The 19718-nt window shown below is 62.7% G+C and overlaps 1 protein-coding gene and 24 non-coding genes across 25 annotated transcripts in view; 24 read left to right on the plus strand and 1 right to left on the minus strand.

The window, feature by feature from the left end:
- DNAJC5B (DnaJ heat shock protein family (Hsp40) member C5 beta) overlaps positions 1–19718 on the minus strand; it is a 78351-nt gene that overhangs the window by 55286 nt on the left and 3347 nt on the right. The gene's annotated exons all lie outside the window — the stretch shown is intronic.
- TRNAY-GUA (transfer RNA tyrosine (anticodon GUA)) lies at positions 68–156 on the plus strand. Its single transcript is given in 2 exon segments — positions 68–104; positions 121–156. It is a non-coding gene; the product is annotated as a tRNA-Tyr (tRNA).
- TRNAA-AGC (transfer RNA alanine (anticodon AGC)) lies at positions 800–872 on the plus strand. The gene has a single exon. It is a non-coding gene; the product is annotated as a tRNA-Ala (tRNA).
- On the plus strand, positions 1546–1634 carry TRNAY-GUA (transfer RNA tyrosine (anticodon GUA)). Its single transcript is given in 2 exon segments — positions 1546–1582; positions 1599–1634. It is a non-coding gene; the product is annotated as a tRNA-Tyr (tRNA).
- Positions 2278–2350, plus strand: TRNAA-AGC (transfer RNA alanine (anticodon AGC)). The gene has a single exon. It is a non-coding gene; the product is annotated as a tRNA-Ala (tRNA).
- On the plus strand, positions 3024–3112 carry TRNAY-GUA (transfer RNA tyrosine (anticodon GUA)). Its single transcript is given in 2 exon segments — positions 3024–3060; positions 3077–3112. It is a non-coding gene; the product is annotated as a tRNA-Tyr (tRNA).
- TRNAA-AGC (transfer RNA alanine (anticodon AGC)) lies at positions 3756–3828 on the plus strand. The gene has a single exon. It is a non-coding gene; the product is annotated as a tRNA-Ala (tRNA).
- On the plus strand, positions 4502–4590 carry TRNAY-GUA (transfer RNA tyrosine (anticodon GUA)). Its single transcript is given in 2 exon segments — positions 4502–4538; positions 4555–4590. It is a non-coding gene; the product is annotated as a tRNA-Tyr (tRNA).
- On the plus strand, positions 5980–6068 carry TRNAY-GUA (transfer RNA tyrosine (anticodon GUA)). The gene is given in 2 exon segments: positions 5980–6016; positions 6033–6068. It is a non-coding gene; the product is annotated as a tRNA-Tyr (tRNA).
- TRNAA-AGC (transfer RNA alanine (anticodon AGC)) lies at positions 6712–6784 on the plus strand. Its single transcript has one exon. It is a non-coding gene; the product is annotated as a tRNA-Ala (tRNA).
- On the plus strand, positions 7458–7546 carry TRNAY-GUA (transfer RNA tyrosine (anticodon GUA)). Its single transcript is given in 2 exon segments — positions 7458–7494; positions 7511–7546. It is a non-coding gene; the product is annotated as a tRNA-Tyr (tRNA).
- Positions 8190–8262, plus strand: TRNAA-AGC (transfer RNA alanine (anticodon AGC)). The gene has a single exon. It is a non-coding gene; the product is annotated as a tRNA-Ala (tRNA).
- TRNAY-GUA (transfer RNA tyrosine (anticodon GUA)) lies at positions 8936–9024 on the plus strand. The gene is given in 2 exon segments: positions 8936–8972; positions 8989–9024. It is a non-coding gene; the product is annotated as a tRNA-Tyr (tRNA).
- TRNAA-AGC (transfer RNA alanine (anticodon AGC)) lies at positions 9668–9740 on the plus strand. The gene has a single exon. It is a non-coding gene; the product is annotated as a tRNA-Ala (tRNA).
- Positions 10414–10502, plus strand: TRNAY-GUA (transfer RNA tyrosine (anticodon GUA)). The gene is given in 2 exon segments: positions 10414–10450; positions 10467–10502. It is a non-coding gene; the product is annotated as a tRNA-Tyr (tRNA).
- TRNAA-AGC (transfer RNA alanine (anticodon AGC)) lies at positions 11146–11218 on the plus strand. Its single transcript has one exon. It is a non-coding gene; the product is annotated as a tRNA-Ala (tRNA).
- TRNAY-GUA (transfer RNA tyrosine (anticodon GUA)) lies at positions 11892–11980 on the plus strand. Its single transcript is given in 2 exon segments — positions 11892–11928; positions 11945–11980. It is a non-coding gene; the product is annotated as a tRNA-Tyr (tRNA).
- TRNAA-AGC (transfer RNA alanine (anticodon AGC)) lies at positions 12624–12696 on the plus strand. The gene has a single exon. It is a non-coding gene; the product is annotated as a tRNA-Ala (tRNA).
- On the plus strand, positions 13370–13458 carry TRNAY-GUA (transfer RNA tyrosine (anticodon GUA)). The gene is given in 2 exon segments: positions 13370–13406; positions 13423–13458. It is a non-coding gene; the product is annotated as a tRNA-Tyr (tRNA).
- On the plus strand, positions 14102–14174 carry TRNAA-AGC (transfer RNA alanine (anticodon AGC)). Its single transcript has one exon. It is a non-coding gene; the product is annotated as a tRNA-Ala (tRNA).
- TRNAY-GUA (transfer RNA tyrosine (anticodon GUA)) lies at positions 14848–14936 on the plus strand. The gene is given in 2 exon segments: positions 14848–14884; positions 14901–14936. It is a non-coding gene; the product is annotated as a tRNA-Tyr (tRNA).
- Positions 15580–15652, plus strand: TRNAA-AGC (transfer RNA alanine (anticodon AGC)). Its single transcript has one exon. It is a non-coding gene; the product is annotated as a tRNA-Ala (tRNA).
- On the plus strand, positions 16326–16414 carry TRNAY-GUA (transfer RNA tyrosine (anticodon GUA)). The gene is given in 2 exon segments: positions 16326–16362; positions 16379–16414. It is a non-coding gene; the product is annotated as a tRNA-Tyr (tRNA).
- On the plus strand, positions 17058–17130 carry TRNAA-AGC (transfer RNA alanine (anticodon AGC)). Its single transcript has one exon. It is a non-coding gene; the product is annotated as a tRNA-Ala (tRNA).
- TRNAY-GUA (transfer RNA tyrosine (anticodon GUA)) lies at positions 17804–17892 on the plus strand. The gene is given in 2 exon segments: positions 17804–17840; positions 17857–17892. It is a non-coding gene; the product is annotated as a tRNA-Tyr (tRNA).

Below are 19718 nucleotides of genomic sequence, written 5' to 3' on the forward strand. Positions count from 1 at the left end.
AACTGGAAGTGCTGGGCAACTCTGTCATCCTGTCATCGGGGCAGGGCCGCGCCAGAGCCCTGCCGTTCCTTCGATAGCTCAGCTGGTAGAGCGGAGGACTGTAGGCTCCCTTGCACGGCCATCCTTAGGTCGCTGGTTCAACTCCGGCTCGAAGGAGTGCCCTTTTGGCTTGGCCAGCCCCTGCTGCACCCTTGCCTTTTGGCTGTGCAGGTGCCCTCTGAGCAGGCATGCGAGACCTCAGCCAGGGAAGGGCTGGCAGCAGGTCAGGGCTCCGGGGTGGCATCCTGCGCTGCAGAGAGCCTCCCGGGATCAGGCACAGCGCAGGCGTTGCCAGGCAGGTCCGTGTGGCGGTGTTGCGGGCCCAAGCTCACGCTGGGCAGCTGGCTCCGAGGGCCAGGCTCCAGATCAAGAGGCCACGCACATGGCCCTCATGCAGATGCAGCGTGGCTCAGGCAGGCGCCGAGGGCGAGAGGCTCCGCGTGACGACAGCTACCACGCCAAGAAAGCTCCCGCTGAGGCTTCCCCCAGCTCTTTTGTCGAAGGCCTCCAGCTGCATGCGCTCAACGGTCTCCCTCAGGCTCGGCAGACAAACTCGCAGTAGCGGGGGGACCTTTGTGCTCAGGAGCCCCAAAAGAGTTGGCCTTCAGCACTGCTTTCGGCAGGAAGCATGTGCCCGAGGAAGGGGAGTGACTGGGCTGAGGGCGAGGCCTTGGGAGGCCCAGGCCTTGGCTGCAGGGCAGCGCAGGGCAGGGGTGGGCACGGGGGACGCTGAGAGGAAGGAAGGGGCCGGCTGTGGGCCGGGGAATTAGCTCAAGTGGTAGAGCGCTCGCTTAGCATGCGAGAGGCAGCGGGATCGATGCCCGCATTCTCCAAAGCTTTTCATTCCCCTTTGCGGGGCCAGCAGCCTCTTTCCCCTCCGGCCGGGGCCTCTGAAAGTTGCAGGGAGCCAGCACGGTGCCTGGGCGGCAAAGAGGGCCACAGCAGACCGCTCTCTCTCTCCAGAGCGTTGGGGGCCCCCAACAGAAGAAAGCCCCCGATGAGGCGGAGCGAGTGCCGCAGAGGCACACCAAGATGGTGAAGCGCTAGAGGAGCGAGAAGCATCTGAGGGCACGGGGCCTCTCCAGCCCGGAGAAGGGAGGGCTCCGCGCGCACCTAAGCAGCTGCCTTGCAGGAGGTAGCCCGGGGACTTGTTGAGAAGACAGCGCCAGGCCTTCACAGGGGTGCCTGGCTGGAGGGAAAGAGGCAAGAGAAGAAAACTGGAACCAAAGGGGTTTGTTCCAGCAGGCTCGGGGGAAGCTCTTTTCCCCACGAGAAGGAGAGTGAAGCAGGAGGAGAGGCTTTGCAGGCGGGCTGTGCAACCTGCACGCTGGCGGTTTGGAAGAGGTGCCTGGAGAAGAGCTTGAGTAAGCTGGTGTACTGTCCGAGCCCACGCTGCTTGGAGCAGGAGGTTGGAGGAGCGCCGTGCTGAGGGCCGGTCCAACTGGAAGTGCTGGGCAACTCTGTCATCCTGTCATCGGGGCAGGGCCGCGCCAGAGCCCTGCCGTTCCTTCGATAGCTCAGCTGGTAGAGCGGAGGACTGTAGGCTCCCTTGCACGGCCATCCTTAGGTCGCTGGTTCAACTCCGGCTCGAAGGAGTGCCCTTTTGGCTTGGCCAGCCCCTGCTGCACCCTTGCCTTTTGGCTGTGCAGGTGCCCTCTGAGCAGGCATGCGAGACCTCAGCCAGGGAAGGGCTGGCAGCAGGTCAGGGCTCCGGGGTGGCATCCTGCGCTGCAGAGAGCCTCCCGGGATCAGGCACAGCGCAGGCGTTGCCAGGCAGGTCCGTGTGGCGGTGTTGCGGGCCCAAGCTCACGCTGGGCAGCTGGCTCCGAGGGCCAGGCTCCAGATCAAGAGGCCACGCGCATGGCCCTCACGCAGATGCAGCGTGGCTCAGGCAGGCGCCGAGGGCGAGAGGCTCTGCGTGACGACAGCTACCACGCCAAGAAAGCTCCCGCTGAGGCTTCCCCCAGCTCTTTTGTCGAAGGCCTCCAGCTGCATGCGCTCAACGGTCTCCCTCAGGCTTGGCAGACAAACTCGCAGTAGCGGGGGGACCTTTGTGCTCAGGAGCCCCAAAAGAGTTGGCCTTCAGCACTGCTTTCGGCAGGAAGCATGTGCCCGAGGAAGGGGAGTGACTGGGCTGAGGGCGAGGCCTTGGGAGGCCCAGGCCTTGGCTGCAGGGCAGCGCAGGGCAGGGGTGGGCACGGGGGACGCTGAGAGGAAGGAAGGGGCCGGCTGTGGGCCGGGGAATTAGCTCAAGTGGTAGAGCGCTCGCTTAGCATGCGAGAGGCAGCGGGATCGATGCCCGCATTCTCCAAAGCTTTTCATTCCCCTTTGCGGGGCCAGCAGCCTCTTTCCCCTCCGGCCGGGGCCTCTGAAAGTTGCAGGGAGCCAGCATGGTGCCTGGGCGGCAAAGAGGGCCACAGCAGACCGCTCTCTCTCTCCAGAGCGTTGGGGGCCCCCAACAGAAGAAAGCCCCCGATGAGGCGGAGCGAGTGCCGCAGAGGCACACCAAGATGGTGAAGCGCTAGAGGAGCGAGAAGCATCTGAGGGCACGGGGCCTCTCCAGCCCGGAGAAGGGAGGGCTCCGCGCGCACCTAAGCAGCTGCCTTGCAGGAGGTAGCCCGGGGACTTGTTGAGAAGACAGCGCCAGGCCTTCACAGGGGTGCCTGGCTGGAGGGAAAGAGGCAAGAGAAGAAAACTGGAACCAAAGGGGTTTGTTCCAGCAGGCTCGGGGGAAGCTCTTTTCCCCACGAGAAGGAGAGTGAAGCAGGAGGAGAGGCTTTGCAGGCGGGCTGTGCAACCTGCACGCTGGCGGTTTGGAAGAGGTGCCTGGAGAAGAGCTTGAGCAAGCTGGTGTACTGTCCGAGCCCACGCTGCTTGGAGCAGGAGGTTGGAGGAGCGCCGTGCTGAGGGCCGGTCCAACTGGAAGTGCTGGGCAACTCTGTCATCCTGTCATCGGGGCAGGGCCGCGCCAGAGCCCTGCCGTTCCTTCGATAGCTCAGCTGGTAGAGCGGAGGACTGTAGGCTCCCTTGCACGGCCATCCTTAGGTCGCTGGTTCAACTCCGGCTCGAAGGAGTGCCCTTTTGGCTTGGCCAGCCCCTGCTGCACCCTTGCCTTTTGGCTGTGCAGGTGCCCTCTGAGCAGGCATGCGAGACCTCAGCCAGGGAAGGGCTGGCAGCAGGTCAGGGCTCCGGGGTGGCATCCTGCGCTGCAGAGAGCCTCCCGGGATCAGGCACAGCGCAGGCGTTGCCAGGCAGGTCCGTGTGGCGGTGTTGCGGGCCCAAGCTCACGCTGGGCAGCTGGCTCCGAGGGCCAGGCTCCAGATCAAGAGGCCACGCGCATGGCCCTCACGCAGATGCAGCGTGGCTCAGGCAGGCGCCGAGGGCGAGAGGCTCTGCGTGACGACAGCTACCACGCCAAGAAAGCTCCCGCTGAGGCTTCCCCCAGCTCTTTTGTCGAAGGCCTCCAGCTGCATGCGCTCAACGGTCTCCCTCAGGCTCGGCAGACAAACTCGCAGTAGCGGGGGGACCTTTGTGCTCAGGAGCCCCAAAAGAGTTGGCCTTCAGCACTGCTTTCGGCAGGAAGCATGTGCCCGAGGAAGGGGAGTGACTGGGCTGAGGGCGAGGCCTTGGGAGGCCCAGGCCTTGGCTGCAGGGCAGCGCAGGGCAGGGGTGGGCACGGGGGACGCTGAGAGGAAGGAAGGGGCCGGCTGTGGGCCGGGGAATTAGCTCAAGTGGTAGAGCGCTCGCTTAGCATGCGAGAGGCAGCGGGATCGATGCCCGCATTCTCCAAAGCTTTTCATTCCCCTTTGCGGGGCCAGCAGCCTCTTTCCCCTCCGGCCGGGGCCTCTGAAAGTTGCAGGGAGCCAGCATGGTGCCTGGGCGGCAAAGAGGGCCACAGCAGACCGCTCTCTCTCTCCAGAGCGTTGGGGGCCCCCAACAGAAGAAAGCCCCCGATGAGGCGGAGCGAGTGCTGCAGAGGCACACCAAGATGGTGAAGCGCTAGAGGAGCGAGAAGCATCTGAGGGCACGGGGCCTCTCCAGCCCGGAGAAGGGAGGGCTCCGCGCGCACCTAAGCAGCTGCCTTGCAGGAGGTAGCCCGGGGACTTGTTGAGAAGACAGCGCCAGGCCTTCACAGGGGTGCCTGGCTGGAGGGAAAGAGGCAAGAGAAGAAAACTGGAACCAAAGGGGTTTGTTCCAGCAGGCTCGGGGGAAGCTCTTTTCCCCACGAGAAGGAGAGTGAAGCAGGAGGAGAGGCTTTGCAGGCGGGCTGTGCAACCTGCACGCTGGCGGTTTGGAAGAGGTGCCTGGAGAAGAGCTTGAGCAAGCTGGTGTACTGTCCGAGCCCACGCTGCTTGGAGCAGGAGGTTGGAGGAGCGCCGTGCTGAGGGCCGGTCCAACTGGAAGTGCTGGGCAACTCTGTCATCCTGTCATCGGGGCAGGGCCACGCCAGAGCCCTGCCGTTCCTTCGATAGCTCAGCTGGTAGAGCGGAGGACTGTAGGCTCCCTTGCACGGCCATCCTTAGGTCGCTGGTTCAACTCCGGCTCGAAGGAGTGCCCTTTTGGCTTGGCCAGCCCCTGCTGCACCCTTGCCTTTTGGCTGTGCAGGTGCCCTCTGAGCAGGCATGCGAGACCTCAGCCAGGGAAGGGCTGGCAGCAGGTCAGGGCTCCGGGGTGGCATCCTGCGCTGCAGAGAGCCTCCCGGGATCAGGCACAGCGCAGGCGTTGCCAGGCAGGTCCGTGTGGCGGTGTTGCGGGCCCAAGCTCACGCTGGGCAGCTGGCTCCGAGGGCCAGGCTCCAGATCAAGAGGCCACGCGCATGGCCCTCACGCAGATGCAGCGTGGCTCAGGCAGGCGCCGAGGGCGAGAGGCTCCGCGTGACGACAGCTACCACGCCAAGAAAGCTCCCGCTGAGGCTTCCCCCAGCTCTTTTGTCGAAGGCCTCCAGCTGCATGCGCTCAACGGTCTCCCTCAGGCTCGGCAGACAAACTCGCAGTAGCGGGGGGACCTTTGTGCTCAGGAGCCCCAAAAGAGTTGGCCTTCAGCACTGCTTTCGGCAGGAAGCATGTGCCCGAGGAAGGGGAGTGACTGGGCTGAGGGCGAGGCCTTGGGAGGCCCAGGCCTTGGCTGCAGGGCAGCGCAGGGCAGGGGTGGGCACGGGGGACGCTGAGAGGAAGGAAGGGGCCGGCTGTGGGCCGGGGAATTAGCTCAAGTGGTAGAGCGCTCGCTTAGCATGCGAGAGGCAGCGGGATCGATGCCCACATTCTCCAAAGCTTTTCATTCCCCTTTGCGGGGCCAGCAGCCTCTTTCCCCTCCGGCCGGGGCCTCTGAAAGTTGCAGGGAGCCAGCATGGTGCCTGGGCGGCAAAGAGGGCCACAGCAGACCGCTCTCTCTCTCCAGAGCGTTGGGGGCCCCCAACAGAAGAAAGCCCCCGATGAGGCGGAGCGAGTGCCGCAGAGGCACACCAAGATGGTGAAGCGCTAGAGGAGCGAGAAGCATCTGAGGGCACGGGGCCTCTCCAGCCCGGAGAAGGGAGGGCTCCGCGCGCACCTAAGCAGCTGCCTTGCAGGAGGTAGCCCGGGGACTTGTTGAGAAGACAGCGCCAGGCCTTCACAGGGGTGCCTGGCTGGAGGGAAAGAGGCAAGAGAAGAAAACTGGAACCAAAGGGGTTTGTTCCAGCAGGCTCGGGGGAAGCTCTTTTCCCCACGAGAAGGAGAGTGAAGCAGGAGGAGAGGCTTTGCAGGCGGGCTGTGCAACCTGCACGCTGGCGGTTTGGAAGAGGTGCCTGGAGAAGAGCTTGAGTAAGCTGGTGTACTGTCCGAGCCCACGCTGCTTGGAGCAGGAGGTTGGAGGAGCGCCGTGCTGAGGGCCGGTCCAACTGGAAGTGCTGGGCAACTCTGTCATCCTGTCATCGGGGCAGGGCCGCGCCAGAGCCCTGCCGTTCCTTCGATAGCTCAGCTGGTAGAGCGGAGGACTGTAGGCTCCCTTGCACGGCCATCCTTAGGTCGCTGGTTCAACTCCGGCTCGAAGGAGTGCCCTTTTGGCTTGGCCAGCCCCTGCTGCACCCTTGCCTTTTGGCTGTGCAGGTGCCCTCTGAGCAGGCATGCGAGACCTCAGCCAGGGAAGGGCTGGCAGCAGGTCAGGGCTCCGGGGTGGCATCCTGCGCTGCAGAGAGCCTCCCGGGATCAGGCACAGCGCAGGCGTTGCCAGGCAGGTCCGTGTGGCGGTGTTGCGGGCCCAAGCTCACGCTGGGCAGCTGGCTCCGAGGGCCAGGCTCCAGATCAAGAGGCCACGCGCATGGCCCTCACGCAGATGCAGCGTGGCTCAGGCAGGCGCCGAGGGCGAGAGGCTCCGCGTGACGACAGCTACCACGCCAAGAAAGCTCCCGCTGAGGCTTCCCCCAGCTCTTTTGTCGAAGGCCTCCAGCTGCATGCGCTCAACGGTCTCCCTCAGGCTCGGCAGACAAACTCGCAGTAGCGGGGTGACCTTTGTGCTCAGGAGCCCCAAAAGAGTTGGCCTTCAGCACTGCTTTCGGCAGGAAGCATGTGCCCGAGGAAGGGGAGTGACTGGGCTGAGGGCGAGGCCTTGGGAGGCCCAGGCCTTGGCTGCAGGGCAGCGCAGGGCAGGGGTGGGCACGGGGGACGCTGAGAGGAAGGAAGGGGCCGGCTGTGGGCCGGGGAATTAGCTCAAGTGGTAGAGCGCTCGCTTAGCATGCGAGAGGCAGCGGGATCGATGCCCGCATTCTCCAAAGCTTTTCATTCCCCTTTGCGGGGCCAGCAGCCTCTTTCCCCTCCGGCCGGGGCCTCTGAAAGTTGCAGGGGGCCAGCATGGTGCCTGGGCGGCAAAGAGGGCCACAGCAGACCGCTCTCTCTCTCCAGAGCGTTGGGGGCCCCCAACAGAAGAAAGCCCCCGATGAGGCGGAGCGAGTGCCGCAGAGGCACACCAAGATGGTGAAGCGCTAGAGGAGCGAGAAGCATCTGAGGGCACGGGGCCTCTCCAGCCCGGAGAAGGGAGGGCTCCGCGCGCACCTAAGCAGCTGCCTTGCAGGAGGTAGCCCGGGGACTTGTTGAGAAGACAGCGCCAGGCCTTCACAGGGGTGCCTGGCTGGAGGGAAAGAGGCAAGAGAAGAAAACTGGAACCAAAGGGGTTTGTTCCAGCAGGCTCGGGGGAAGCTCTTTTCCCCACGAGAAGGAGAGTGAAGCAGGAGGAGAGGCTTTGCAGGCGGGCTGTGCAACCTGCACGCTGGCGGTTTGGAAGAGGTGCCTGGAGAAGAGCTTGAGCAAGCTGGTGTACTGTCCGAGCCCACGCTGCTTGGAGCAGGAGGTTGGAGGAGCGCCGTGCTGAGGGCCGGTCCAACTGGAAGTGCTGGGCAACTCTGTCATCCTGTCATCGGGGCAGGGCCGCGCCAGAGCCCTGCCGTTCCTTCGATAGCTCAGCTGGTAGAGCGGAGGACTGTAGGCTCCCTTGCACGGCCATCCTTAGGTCGCTGGTTCAACTCCGGCTCGAAGGAGTGCCCTTTTGGCTTGGCCAGCCCCTGCTGCACCCTTGCCTTTTGGCTGTGCAGGTGCCCTCTGAGCAGGCATGCGAGACCTCAGCCAGGGAAGGGCTGGCAGCAGGTCAGGGCTCCGGGGTGGCATCCTGCGCTGCAGAGAGCCTCCCGGGATCAGGCACAGCGCAGGCGTTGCCAGGCAGGTCCGTGTGGCGGTGTTGCGGGCCCAAGCTCACGCTGGGCAGCTGGCTCCGAGGGCCAGGCTCCAGATCAAGAGGCCACGCGCATGGCCCTCACGCAGATGCAGCGTGGCTCAGGCAGGCGCCGAGGGCGAGAGGCTCCGCGTGACGACAGCTACCACGCCAAGAAAGCTCCCGCTGAGGCTTCCCCCAGCTCTTTTGTCGAAGGCCTCCAGCTGCATGCGCTCAACGGTCTCCCTCAGGCTCGGCAGACAAACTCGCAGTAGCGGGGGGACCTTTGTGCTCAGGAGCCCCAAAAGAGTTGGCCTTCAGCACTGCTTTCGGCAGGAAGCATGTGCCCGAGGAAGGGGAGTGACTGGGCTGAGGACGAGGCCTTGGGAGGCCCAGGCCTTGGCTGCAGGGCAGCGCAGGGCAGGGGTGGGCACGGGGGACGCTGAGAGGAAGGAAGGGGCCGGCTGTGGGCCGGGGAATTAGCTCAAGTGGTAGAGCGCTCGCTTAGCATGCGAGAGGCAGCGGGATCGATGCCCGCATTCTCCAAAGCTTTTCATTCCCCTTTGCGGGGCCAGCAGCCTCTTTCCCCTCCGGCCGGGGCCTCTGAAAGTTGCAGGGGGCCAGCACGGTGCCTGGGCGGCAAAGAGGGCCACAGCAGACCGCTCTCTCTCTCCAGAGCGTTGGGGGCCCCCAACAGAAGAAAGCCCCCGATGAGGCGGAGCGAGTGCCGCAGAGGCACACCAAGATGGTGAAGCGCTAGAGGAGCGAGAAGCATCTGAGGGCACGGGGCCTCTCCAGCCCGGAGAAGGGAGGGCTCCGCGCGCACCTAAGCAGCTGCCTTGCAGGAGGTAGCCCGGGGACTTGTTGAGAAGACAGCGCCAGGCCTTCACAGGGGTGCCTGGCTGGAGGGAAAGAGGCAAGAGAAGAAAACTGGAACCAAAGGGGTTTGTTCCAGCAGGCTCGGGGGAAGCTCTTTTCCCCACGAGAAGGAGAGTGAAGCAGGAGGAGAGGCTTTGCAGGCGGGCTGTGCAACCTGCACGCTGGCGGTTTGGAAGAGGTGCCTGGAGAAGAGCTTGAGCAAGCTGGTGTACTGTCCGAGCCCACGCTGCTTGGAGCAGGAGGTTGGAGGAGCGCCGTGCTGAGGGCCGGTCCAACTGGAAGTGCTGGGCAACTCTGTCATCCTGTCATCGGGGCAGGGCCGCGCCAGAGCCCTGCCGTTCCTTCGATAGCTCAGCTGGTAGAGCGGAGGACTGTAGGCTCCCTTGCACGGCCATCCTTAGGTCGCTGGTTCAACTCCGGCTCGAAGGAGTGCCCTTTTGGCTTGGCCAGCCCCTGCTGCACCCTTGCCTTTTGGCTGTGCAGGTGCCCTCTGAGCAGGCATGCGAGACCTCAGCCAGGGAAGGGCTGGCAGCAGGTCAGGGCTCCGGGGTGGCATCCTGCGCTGCAGAGAGCCTCCCGGGATCAGGCACAGCGCAGGCGTTGCCAGGCAGGTCCGTGTGGCAGTGTTGCGGGCCCAAGCTCACGCTGGGCAGCTGGCTCCGAGGGCCAGGCTCCAGATCAAGAGGCCACGCGCATGGCCCTCACGCAGATGCAGCGTGGCTCAGGCAGGCGCCGAGGGCGAGAGGCTCCGCGTGACAACAGCTACCACGCCAAGAAAGCTCCCGCTGAGGCTTCCCCCAGCTCTTTTGTCGAAGGCCTCCAGCTGCATGCGCTCAGCGGTCTCCCTCAGGCTCGGCAGACAAACTCGCAGTAGCGGGGGGACCTTTGTGCTCAGGAGCCCCAAAAGAGTTGGCCTTCAGCACTGCTTTCGGCAGGAAGCATGTGCCCGAGGAAGGGGAGTGACTGGGCTGAGGGCGAGGCCTTGGGAGGCCCAGGCCTTGGCTGCAGGGCAGCGCAGGGCAGGGGTGGGCACGGGGGACGCTGAGAGGAAGGAAGGGGCCGGCTGTGGGCCGGGGAATTAGCTCAAGTGGTAGAGCGCTCGCTTAGCATGCGAGAGGCAGCGGGATCGATGCCCGCATTCTCCAAAGCTTTTCATTCCCCTTTGCGGGGCCAGCAGCCTCTTTCCCCTCCGGCCGGGGCCTCTGAAAGTTGCAGGGAGCCAGCACGGTGCCTGGGCGGCAAAGAGGGCCACAGCAGACCGCTCTCTCTCTCCAGAGCGTTGGGGGCCCCCAACAGAAGAAAGCCCCCGATGAGGCGGAGCGAGTGCCGCAGAGGCACACCAAGATGGTGAAGCGCTAGAGGAGCAAGAAGCATCTGAGGGCACGGGGCCTCTCCAGCCCGGAGAAGGGAGGGCTCCGCGCGCACCTAAGCAGCTGCCTTGCAGGAGGTAGCCCGGGGACTTGTTGAGAAGACAGCGCCAGGCCTTCACAGGGGTGCCTGGCTGGAGGGAAAGAGGCAAGAGAAGAAAACTGGAACCAAAGGGGTTTGTTCCAGCAGGCTCGGGGGAAGCTCTTTTCCCCACGAGAAGGAGAGTGAAGCAGGAGGAGAGGCTTTGCAGGCGGGCTGTGCAACCTGCACGCTGGCGGTTTGGAAGAGGTGCCTGGAGAAGAGCTTGAGCAAGCTGGTGTACTGTCCGAGCCCACGCTGCTTGGAGCAGGAGGTTGGAGGAGCGCCGTGCTGAGGGCCGGTCGAACTGGAAGTGCTGGGCAACTCTGTCATCCTGTCATCAGGGCAGGGCCGCGCCAGAGCCCTGCCGTTCCTTCGATAGCTCAGCTGGTAGAGCGGAGGACTGTAGGCTCCCTTGCACGGCCATCCTTAGGTCGCTGGTTCAACTCCGGCTCGAAGGAGTGCCCTTTTGGCTTGGCCAGCCCCTGCTGCACCCTTGCCTTTTGGCTGTGCAGGTGCCCTCTGAGCAGGCATGCGAGACCTCAGCCAGGGAAGGGCTGGCAGCAGGTCAGGGCTCCGGGGTGGCATCCTGCGCTGCAGAGAGCCTCCCGGGATCAGGCACAGCGCAGGCGTTGCCAGGCAGGTCCGTGTGGCGGTGTTGCGGGCCCAAGCTCACGCTGGGCAGCTGGCTCCGAGGGCCAGGCTCCAGGTCAAGAGGCCACGCGCATGGCCCTCACGCAGATGCAGCGTGGCTCAGGCAGGCGCCGAGGGCGAGAGGCTCCGCGTGACGACAGCTACCACGCCAAGAAAGCTCCCGCTGAGGCTTCCCCCAGCTCTTTTGTCGAAGGCCTCCAGCTGCATGCGCTCAACGGTCTCCCTCAGGCTCGGCAGACAAACTCGCAGTAGCGGGGGGACCTTTGTGCTCAGGAGCCCCAAAAGAGTTGGCCTTCAGCACTGCTTTCGGCAGGAAGCATGTGCCCGAGGAAGGGGAGTGACTGGGCTGAGGGCGAGGCCTTGGGAGGCCCAGGCCTTGGCTGCAGGGCAGCGCAGGGCAGGGGTGGGCACGGGGGACGCTGAGAGGAAGGAAGGGGCCGGCTGTGGGCCGGGGAATTAGCTCAAGTGGTAGAGCGCTCGCTTAGCATGCGAGAGGCAGCGGGATCGATGCCCGCATTCTCCAAAGCTTTTCATTCCCCTTTGCGGGGCCAGCAGCCTCTTTCCCCTCCGGCCGGGGCCTCTGAAAGTTGCAGGGGGCCAGCATGGTGCCTGGGCGGCAAAGAGGGCCACAGCAGACCGCTCTCTCTCTCCAGAGCGTTGGGGGCCCCCAACAGAAGAAAGCCCCCGATGAGGCGGAGCGAGTGCCGCAGAGGCACACCAAGATGGTGAAGCGCTAGAGGAGCGAGAAGCATCTGAGGGCACAGGGCCTCTCCAGCCCGGAGAAGGGAGGGCTCCGCGCGCACCTAAGCAGCTGCCTTGCAGGAGGTAGCCCGGGGACTTGTTGAGAAGACAGCGCCAGGCCTTCACAGGGGTGCCTGGCTGGAGGGAAAGAGGCAAGAGAAGAAAACTGAAACCAAAGGGGTTTGTTCCAGCAGGCTCGGGGGAAGCTCTTTTCCCCACGAGAAGGAGAGTGAAGCAGGAGGAGAGGCTTTGCAGGCGGGCTGTGCAACCTGCACGCTGGCGGTTTGGAAGAGGTGCCTGGAGAAGAGCTTGAGCAAGCTGGTGTACTGTCCGAGCCCACGCTGCTTGGAGCAGGAGGTTGGAGGAGCGCCGTGCTGAGGGCCGGTCCAACTGGAAGTGCTGGGCAACTCTGTCATCCTGTCATCGGGGCAGGGCCGCGCCAGAGCCCTGCCGTTCCTTCGATAGCTCAGCTGGTAGAGCGGAGGACTGTAGGCTCCCTTGCACGGCCATCCTTAGGTCGCTGGTTCAACTCCGGCTCGAAGGAGTGCCCTTTTGGCTTGGCCAGCCCCTGCTGCACCCTTGCCTTTTGGCTGTGCAGGTGCCCTCTGAGCAGGCATGCGAGACCTCAGCCAGGGAAGGGCTGGCAGCAGGTCAGGGCTCCGGGGTGGCATCCTGCGCTGCAGAGAGCCTCCCGGGATCAGGCACAGCGCAGGCGTTGCCAGGCAGGTCCGTGTGGCGGTGTTGCGGGCCCAAGCTCACGCTGGGCAGCTGGCTCCGAGGGCCAGGCTCCAGATCAAGAGGCCACGCGCATGGCCCTCACGCAGATGCAGCGTGGCTCAGGCAGGCGCCGAGGGCGAGAGGCTCCGCGTGACGACAGCTACCACGCCAAGAAAGCTCCCGCTGAGGCTTCCCCCAGCTCTTTTGTCGAAGGCCTCCAGCTGCATGCGCTCAACGGTCTCCCTCAGGCTCGGCAGACAAACTCGCAGTAGCGGGGTGACCTTTGTGCTCAGGAGCCCCAAAAGAGTTGGCCTTCAGCACTGCTTTCGGCAGGAAGCATGTGCCCGAGGAAGGGGAGTGACTGGGCTGAGGGCGAGGCCTTGGGAGGCCCAGGCCTTGGCTGCAGGGCAGCGCAGGGCAGGGGTGGGCACGGGGGACGCTGAGAGGAAGGAAGGGGCCGGCTGTGGGCCGGGGAATTAGCTCAAGTGGTAGAGCGCTCGCTTAGCATGCGAGAGGCAGCGGGATCGATGCCCGCATTCTCCAAAGCTTTTCATTCCCCTTTGCGGGGCCAGCAGCCTCTTTCCCCTCCGGCCGGGGCCTCTGAAAGTTGCAGGGGGCCAGCATGGTGCCTGGGCGGCAAAGAGGGCCACAGCAGACCGCTCTCTCTCTCCAGAGCGTTGGGGGCCCCCAACAGAAGAAAGCCCCCGATGAGGCGGAGCGAGTGCCGCAGAGGCACACCAAGATGGTGAAGCGCTAGAGGAGCGAGAAGCATCTGAGGGCACGGGGCCTCTCCAGCCCGGAGAAGGGAGGGCTCCGCGCGCACCTAAGCAGCTGCCTTGCAGGAGGTAGCCCGGGGACTTGTTGAGAAGACAGCGCCAGGCCTTCACAGGGGTGCCTGGCTGGAGGGAAAGAGGCAAGAGAAGAAAACTGGAACCAAAGGGGTTTGTTCCAGCAGGCTCGGGGGAAGCTCTTTTCCCCACGAGAAGGAGAGTGAAGCAGGAGGAGAGGCTTTGCAGGCGGGCTGTGCAACCTGCACGCTGGCGGTTTGGAAGAGGTGCCTGGAGAAGAGCTTGAGCAAGCTGGTGTACTGTCCGAGCCCACGCTGCTTGGAGCAGGAGGTTGGAGGAGCGCCGTGCTGAGGGCCGGTCCAACTGGAAGTGCTGGGCAACTCTGTCATCCTGTCATCGGGGCAGGGCCGCGCCAGAGCCCTGCCGTTCCTTCGATAGCTCAGCTGGTAGAGCGGAGGACTGTAGGCTCCCTTGCACGGCCATCCTTAGGTCGCTGGTTCAACTCCGGCTCGAAGGAGTGCCCTTTTGGCTTGGCCAGCCCCTGCTGCACCCTTGCCTTTTGGCTGTGCAGGTGCCCTCTGAGCAGGCATGCGAGACCTCAGCCAGGGAAGGGCTGGCAGCAGGTCAGGGCTCCGGGGTGGCATCCTGCGCTGCAGAGAGCCTCCCGGGATCAGGCACAGCGCAGGCGTTGCCAGGCAGGTCCGTGTGGCGGTGTTGCGGGCCCAAGCTCACGCTGGGCAGCTGGCTCCGAGGGCCAGGCTCCAGATCAAGAGGCCACGCGCATGGCCCTCACGCAGATGCAGCGTGGCTCAGGCAGGCGCCGAGGGCGAGAGGCTCCGCGTGACGACAGCTACCACGCCAAGAAAGCTCCCGCTGAGGCTTCCCCCAGCTCTTTTGTCGAAGGCCTCCAGCTGCATGCGCTCAACGGTCTCCCTCAGGCTCGGCAGACAAACTCGCAGTAGCGGGGGGACCTTTGTGCTCAGGAGCCCCAAAAGAGTTGGCCTTCAGCACTGCTTTCGGCAGGAAGCATGTGCCCGAGGAAGGGGAGTGACTGGGCTGAGGACGAGGCCTTGGGAGGCCCAGGCCTTGGCTGCAGGGCAGCGCAGGGCAGGGGTGGGCACGGGGGACGCTGAGAGGAAGGAAGGGGCCGGCTGTGGGCCGGGGAATTAGCTCAAGTGGTAGAGCGCTCGCTTAGCATGCGAGAGGCAGCGGGATCGATGCCCGCATTCTCCAAAGCTTTTCATTCCCCTTTGCGGGGCCAGCAGCCTCTTTCCCCTCCGGCCGGGGCCTCTGAAAGTTGCAGGGGGCCAGCACGGTGCCTGGGCGGCAAAGAGGGCCACAGCAGACCGCTCTCTCTCTCCAGAGCGTTGGGGGCCCCCAACAGAAGAAAGCCCCCGATGAGGCGGAGCGAGTGCCGCAGAGGCACACCAAGATGGTGAAGCGCTAGAGGAGCGAGAAGCATCTGAGGGCACGGGGCCTCTCCAGCCCGGAGAAGGGAGGGCTCCGCGCGCACCTAAGCAGCTGCCTTGCAGGAGGTAGCCCGGGGACTTGTTGAGAAGACAGCGCCAGGCCTTCACAGGGGTGCCTGGCTGGAGGGAAAGAGGCAAGAGAAGAAAACTGGAACCAAAGGGGTTTGTTCCAGCAGGCTCGGGGGAAGCTCTTTTCCCCACGAGAAGGAGAGTGAAGCAGGAGGAGAGGCTTTGCAGGCGGGCTGTGCAACCTGCACGCTGGCGGTTTGGAAGAGGTGCCTGGAGAAGAGCTTGAGCAAGCTGGTGTACTGTCCGAGCCCACGCTGCTTGGAGCAGGAGGTTGGAGGAGCGCCGTGCTGAGGGCCGGTCCAACTGGAAGTGCTGGGCAACTCTGTCATCCTGTCATCGGGGCAGGGCCGCGCCAGAGCCCTGCCGTTCCTTCGATAGCTCAGCTGGTAGAGCGGAGGACTGTAGGCTCCCTTGCACGGCCATCCTTAGGTCGCTGGTTCAACTCCGGCTCGAAGGAGTGCCCTTTTGGCTTGGCCAGCCCCTGCTGCACCCTTGCCTTTTGGCTGTGCAGGTGCCCTCTGAGCAGGCATGCGAGACCTCAGCCAGGGAAGGGCTGGCAGCAGGTCAGGGCTCCGGGGTGGCATCCTGCGCTGCAGAGAGCCTCCCGGGATCAGGCACAGCGCAGGCGTTGCCAGGCAGGTCCGTGTGGCAGTGTTGCGGGCCCAAGCTCACGCTGGGCAGCTGGCTCCGAGGGCCAGGCTCCAGATCAAGAGGCCACGCGCATGGCCCTCACGCAGATGCAGCGTGGCTCAGGCAGGCGCCGAGGGCGAGAGGCTCCGCGTGACAACAGCTACCACGCCAAGAAAGCTCCCGCTGAGGCTTCCCCCAGCTCTTTTGTCGAAGGCCTCCAGCTGCATGCGCTCAGCGGTCTCCCTCAGGCTCGGCAGACAAACTCGCAGTAGCGGGGGGACCTTTGTGCTCAGGAGCCCCAAAAGAGTTGGCCTTCAGCACTGCTTTCGGCAGGAAGCATGTGCCCGAGGAAGGGGAGTGACTGGGCTGAGGGCGAGGCCTTGGGAGGCCCAGGCCTTGGCTGCAGGGCAGCGCAGGGCAGGGGTGGGCACGGGGGACGCTGAGAGGAAGGAAGGGGCCGGCTGTGGGCCGGGGAATTAGCTCAAGTGGTAGAGCGCTCGCTTAGCATGCGAGAGGCAGCGGGATCGATGCCCGCATTCTCCAAAGCTTTTCATTCCCCTTTGCGGGGCCAGCAGCCTCTTTCCCCTCCGGCCGGGGCCTCTGAAAGTTGCAGGGAGCCAGCACGGTGCCTGGGCGGCAAAGAGGGCCACAGCAGACCGCTCTCTCTCTCCAGAGCGTTGGGGGCCCCCAACAGAAGAAAGCCCCCGATGAGGCGGAGCGAGTGCCGCAGAGGCACACCAAGATGGTGAAGCGCTAGAGGAGCAAGAAGCATCTGAGGGCACGGGGCCTCTCCAGCCCGGAGAAGGGAGGGCTCCGCGCGCACCTAAGCAGCTGCCTTGCAGGAGGTAGCCCGGGGACTTGTTGAGAAGACAGCGCCAGGCCTTCACAGGGGTGCCTGGCTGGAGGGAAAGAGGCAAGAGAAGAAAACTGGAACCAAAGGGGTTTGTTCCAGCAGGCTCGGGGGAAGCTCTTTTCCCCACGAGAAGGAGAGTGAAGCAGGAGGAGAGGCTTTGCAGGCGGGCTGTGCAACCTGCACGCTGGCGGTTTGGAAGAGGTGCCTGGAGAAGAGCTTGAGCAAGCTGGTGTACTGTCCGAGCCCACGCTGCTTGGAGCAGGAGGTTGGAGGAGCGCCGTGCTGAGGGCCGGTCGAACTGGAAGTGCTGGGCAACTCTGTCATCCTGTCATCAGGGCAGGGCCGCGCCAGAGCCCTGCCGTTCCTTCGATAGCTCAGCTGGTAGAGCGGAGGACTGTAGGCTCCCTTGCACGGCCATCCTTAGGTCGCTGGTTCAACTCCGGCTCGAAGGAGTGCCCTTTTGGCTTGGCCAGCCCCTGCTGCACCCTTGCCTTTTGGCTGTGCAGGTGCCCTCTGAGCAGGCATGCGAGACCTCAGCCAGGGAAGGGCTGGCAGCAGGTCAGGGCTCCGGGGTGGCATCCTGCGCTGCAGAGAGCCTCCCGGGATCAGGCACAGCGCAGGCGTTGCCAGGCAGGTCCGTGTGGCGGTGTTGCGGGCCCAAGCTCACGCTGGGCAGCTGGCTCCGAGGGCCAGGCTCCAGGTCAAGAGGCCACGCGCATGGCCCTCACGCAGATGCAGCGTGGCTCAGGCAGGCGCCGAGGGCGAGAGGCTCCGCGTGACGACAGCTACCACGCCAAGAAAGCTCCCGCTGAGGCTTCCCCCAGCTCTTTTGTCGAAGGCCTCCAGCTGCATGCGCTCAACGGTCTCCCTCAGGCTCGGCAGACAAACTCGCAGTAGCGGGGGGACCTTTGTGCTCAGGAGCCCCAAAAGAGTTGGCCTTCAGCACTGCTTTCGGCAGGAAGCATGTGCCCGAGGAAGGGGAGTGACTGGGCTGAGGGCGAGGCCTTGGGAGGCCCAGGCCTTGGCTGCAGGGCAGCGCAGGGCAGGGGTGGGCACGGGGGACGCTGAGAGGAAGGAAGGGGCCGGCTGTGGGCCGGGGAATTAGCTCAAGTGGTAGAGCGCTCGCTTAGCATGCGAGAGGCAGCGGGATCGATGCCCGCATTCTCCAAAGCTTTTCATTCCCCTTTGCGGGGCCAGCAGCCTCTTTCCCCTCCGGCCGGGGCCTCTGAAAGTTGCAGGGGGCCAGCATGGTGCCTGGGCGGCAAAGAGGGCCACAGCAGACCGCTCTCTCTCTCCAGAGCGTTGGGGGCCCCCAACAGAAGAAAGCCCCCGATGAGGCGGAGCGAGTGCCGCAGAGGCACACCAAGATGGTGAAGCGCTAGAGGAGCGAGAAGCATCTGAGGGCACAGGGCCTCTCCAGCCCGGAGAAGGGAGGGCTCCGCGCGCACCTAAGCAGCTGCCTTGCAGGAGGTAGCCCGGGGACTTGTTGAGAAGACAGCGCCAGGCCTTCACAGGGGTGCCTGGCTGGAGGGAAAGAGGCAAGAGAAGAAAACTGAAACCAAAGGGGTTTGTTCCAGCAGGCTCGGGGGAAGCTCTTTTCCCCACGAGAAGGAGAGTGAAGCAGGAGGAGAGGCTTTGCAGGCGGGCTGTGCAACCTGCACGCTGGCGGTTTGGAAGAGGTGCCTGGAGAAGAGCTTGAGCAAGCTGGTGTACTGTCCGAGCCCACGCTGCTTGGAGCAGGAGGTTGGAGGAGCGCCGTGCTGAGGGCCGGTCCAACTGGAAGTGCTGGGCAACTCTGTCATCCTGTCATCGGGGCAGGGCCGCGCCAGAGCCCTGCCGTTCCTTCGATAGCTCAGCTGGTAGAGCGGAGGACTGTAGGCTCCCTTGCACGGCCATCCTTAGGTCGCTGGTTCAACTCCGGCTCGAAGGAGTGCCCTTTTGGCTTGGCCAGCCCCTGCTGCACCCTTGCCTTTTGGCTGTGCAGGTGCCCTCTGAGCAGGCATGCGAGACCTCAGCCAGGGAAGGGCTGGCAGCAGGTCAGGGCTCCGGGGTGGCATCCTGCGCTGCAGAGAGCCTCCCGGGATCAGGCACAGCGCAGGCGTTGCCAGGCAGGTCCGTGTGGCGGTGTTGCGGGCCCAAGCTCACGCTGGGCAGCTGGCTCCGAGGGCCAGGCTCCAGATCAAGAGGCCACGCGCATGGCCCTCACGCAGATGCAGCGTGGCTCAGGCAGGCGCCGAGGGCGAGAGGCTCCGCGTGACGACAGCTACCACGCCAAGAAAGCTCCCGCTGAGGCTTCCCCCAGCTCTTTTGTCGAAGGCCTCCAGCTGCATGCGCTCAACGGTCTCCCTCAGGCTCGGCAGACAAACTCGCAGTAGCGGGGGGACCTTTGTGCTCAGGAGCCCCAAAAGAGTTGGCCTTCAGCACTGCTTTTTGCAGGAGGCATGTGCCCGAGGAAGGGGAGTGACCGGTGTTTTGTGCGTTGTCCTGTGGTGTACATAGCCCGCAAGATCCACCAGGTAATTCTTTTGTGGTGTTGTGTGCGCAATGTAGGCTGTCTACCTGAGTCCGAGTGCTAGTGCCGTGATCAAGGCATAAAAGGATATGTTTTGGGATCTCACCTCGTCCAACCAGTGTTGCTCTAGTAATCTTAAGGTTATTGTCTGCTTTCCATGCCATCCTTCGTTTTGTCATTTCTTCTTCCCCACTTCATTATTAGATATTTTCTTTTGGTATATATTGCAGTGTTTTGTAGTTTTTGAGATAGTAGAGATTTTTTATCTTAAGTAAGTTTTTTTATCTTAATCCATCTTAATCAGTATGTGTATGTTTGTGTAATAGAATAAGCCGAATTTCCAGTTTTTCCTACCTTACAGAAGACTCTTAGTCATTAGCAGTATAGTATATGCTTTCTCAGTAATTCAGCTTTCTGAGACAGAAAGACTATTTTAAACGTTTTGGACTTTTGCATTTCTCCCCTAGAAATGCAGAAAGATTTTTTCTGACTATGGATTTTATTACAAATACAGAAAGTGCTAAAAGATTAAATTCAAAAAATAATGATAATAGAGGTTTCTTCCACTGGGCTAATTCTCCTTTACCGATGTGTACACTCTCATATAAGGTGTCTGTACTGGCTGAGGCTAAATTTGTTGGGTACTGAGCCTACTTACAAATAGAGTGTATCAAAGTAGGTATTCTCAAACTTCTGAAGAAACATAGGAAATAAGGTATCTCTTTCCACATTGCTTCATAGTCAGACTGGAAAGCAGAAGTCAATGTACTGTTTAAGCTGTTATGGCAGAATTTTGTTTTAAAGAGTATTTTTTGTAGGGTATTGAAGATAAACAGACATCCTTTGCAATTCTGCTAATTATAAATCTGTTAACTTTCTCTCTTTGATAAATTAGATTGTGCCGAACTCCAAATAAAAGCACAGAGAGGTACCTCTGTCATGTTTATTAAAAAGTAAATTTTGCCCTGGGCTGTGGTAGTATGATTAATACTGACTTAATTAATAATGGCAGGAAACTGAGAATCAGGTATGGCTGGTTTTATACCTTGCACTGAAGGATACCAGTTCAGCAGCAGATTTTTGGATTAGCATAAATTAAAAGATAATTAAAGCGAATCTAAGAGACTGACTCATCATTTTATCTTGCAAATATTTACAGCTACTCTATTAAAAGTGAATCCCTCTGACATTTCCACTTTATTCAGAAGCAGCCTTTTTTTTCCTATAATTACTAATAAAGATGG

Source organism: Rhea pennata, chromosome 2 (genome assembly GCF_028389875.1).
Source record: "Rhea pennata isolate bPtePen1 chromosome 2, bPtePen1.pri, whole genome shotgun sequence".
Lineage (NCBI taxonomy): Eukaryota > Metazoa > Chordata > Aves > Rheiformes > Rheidae > Rhea > Rhea pennata.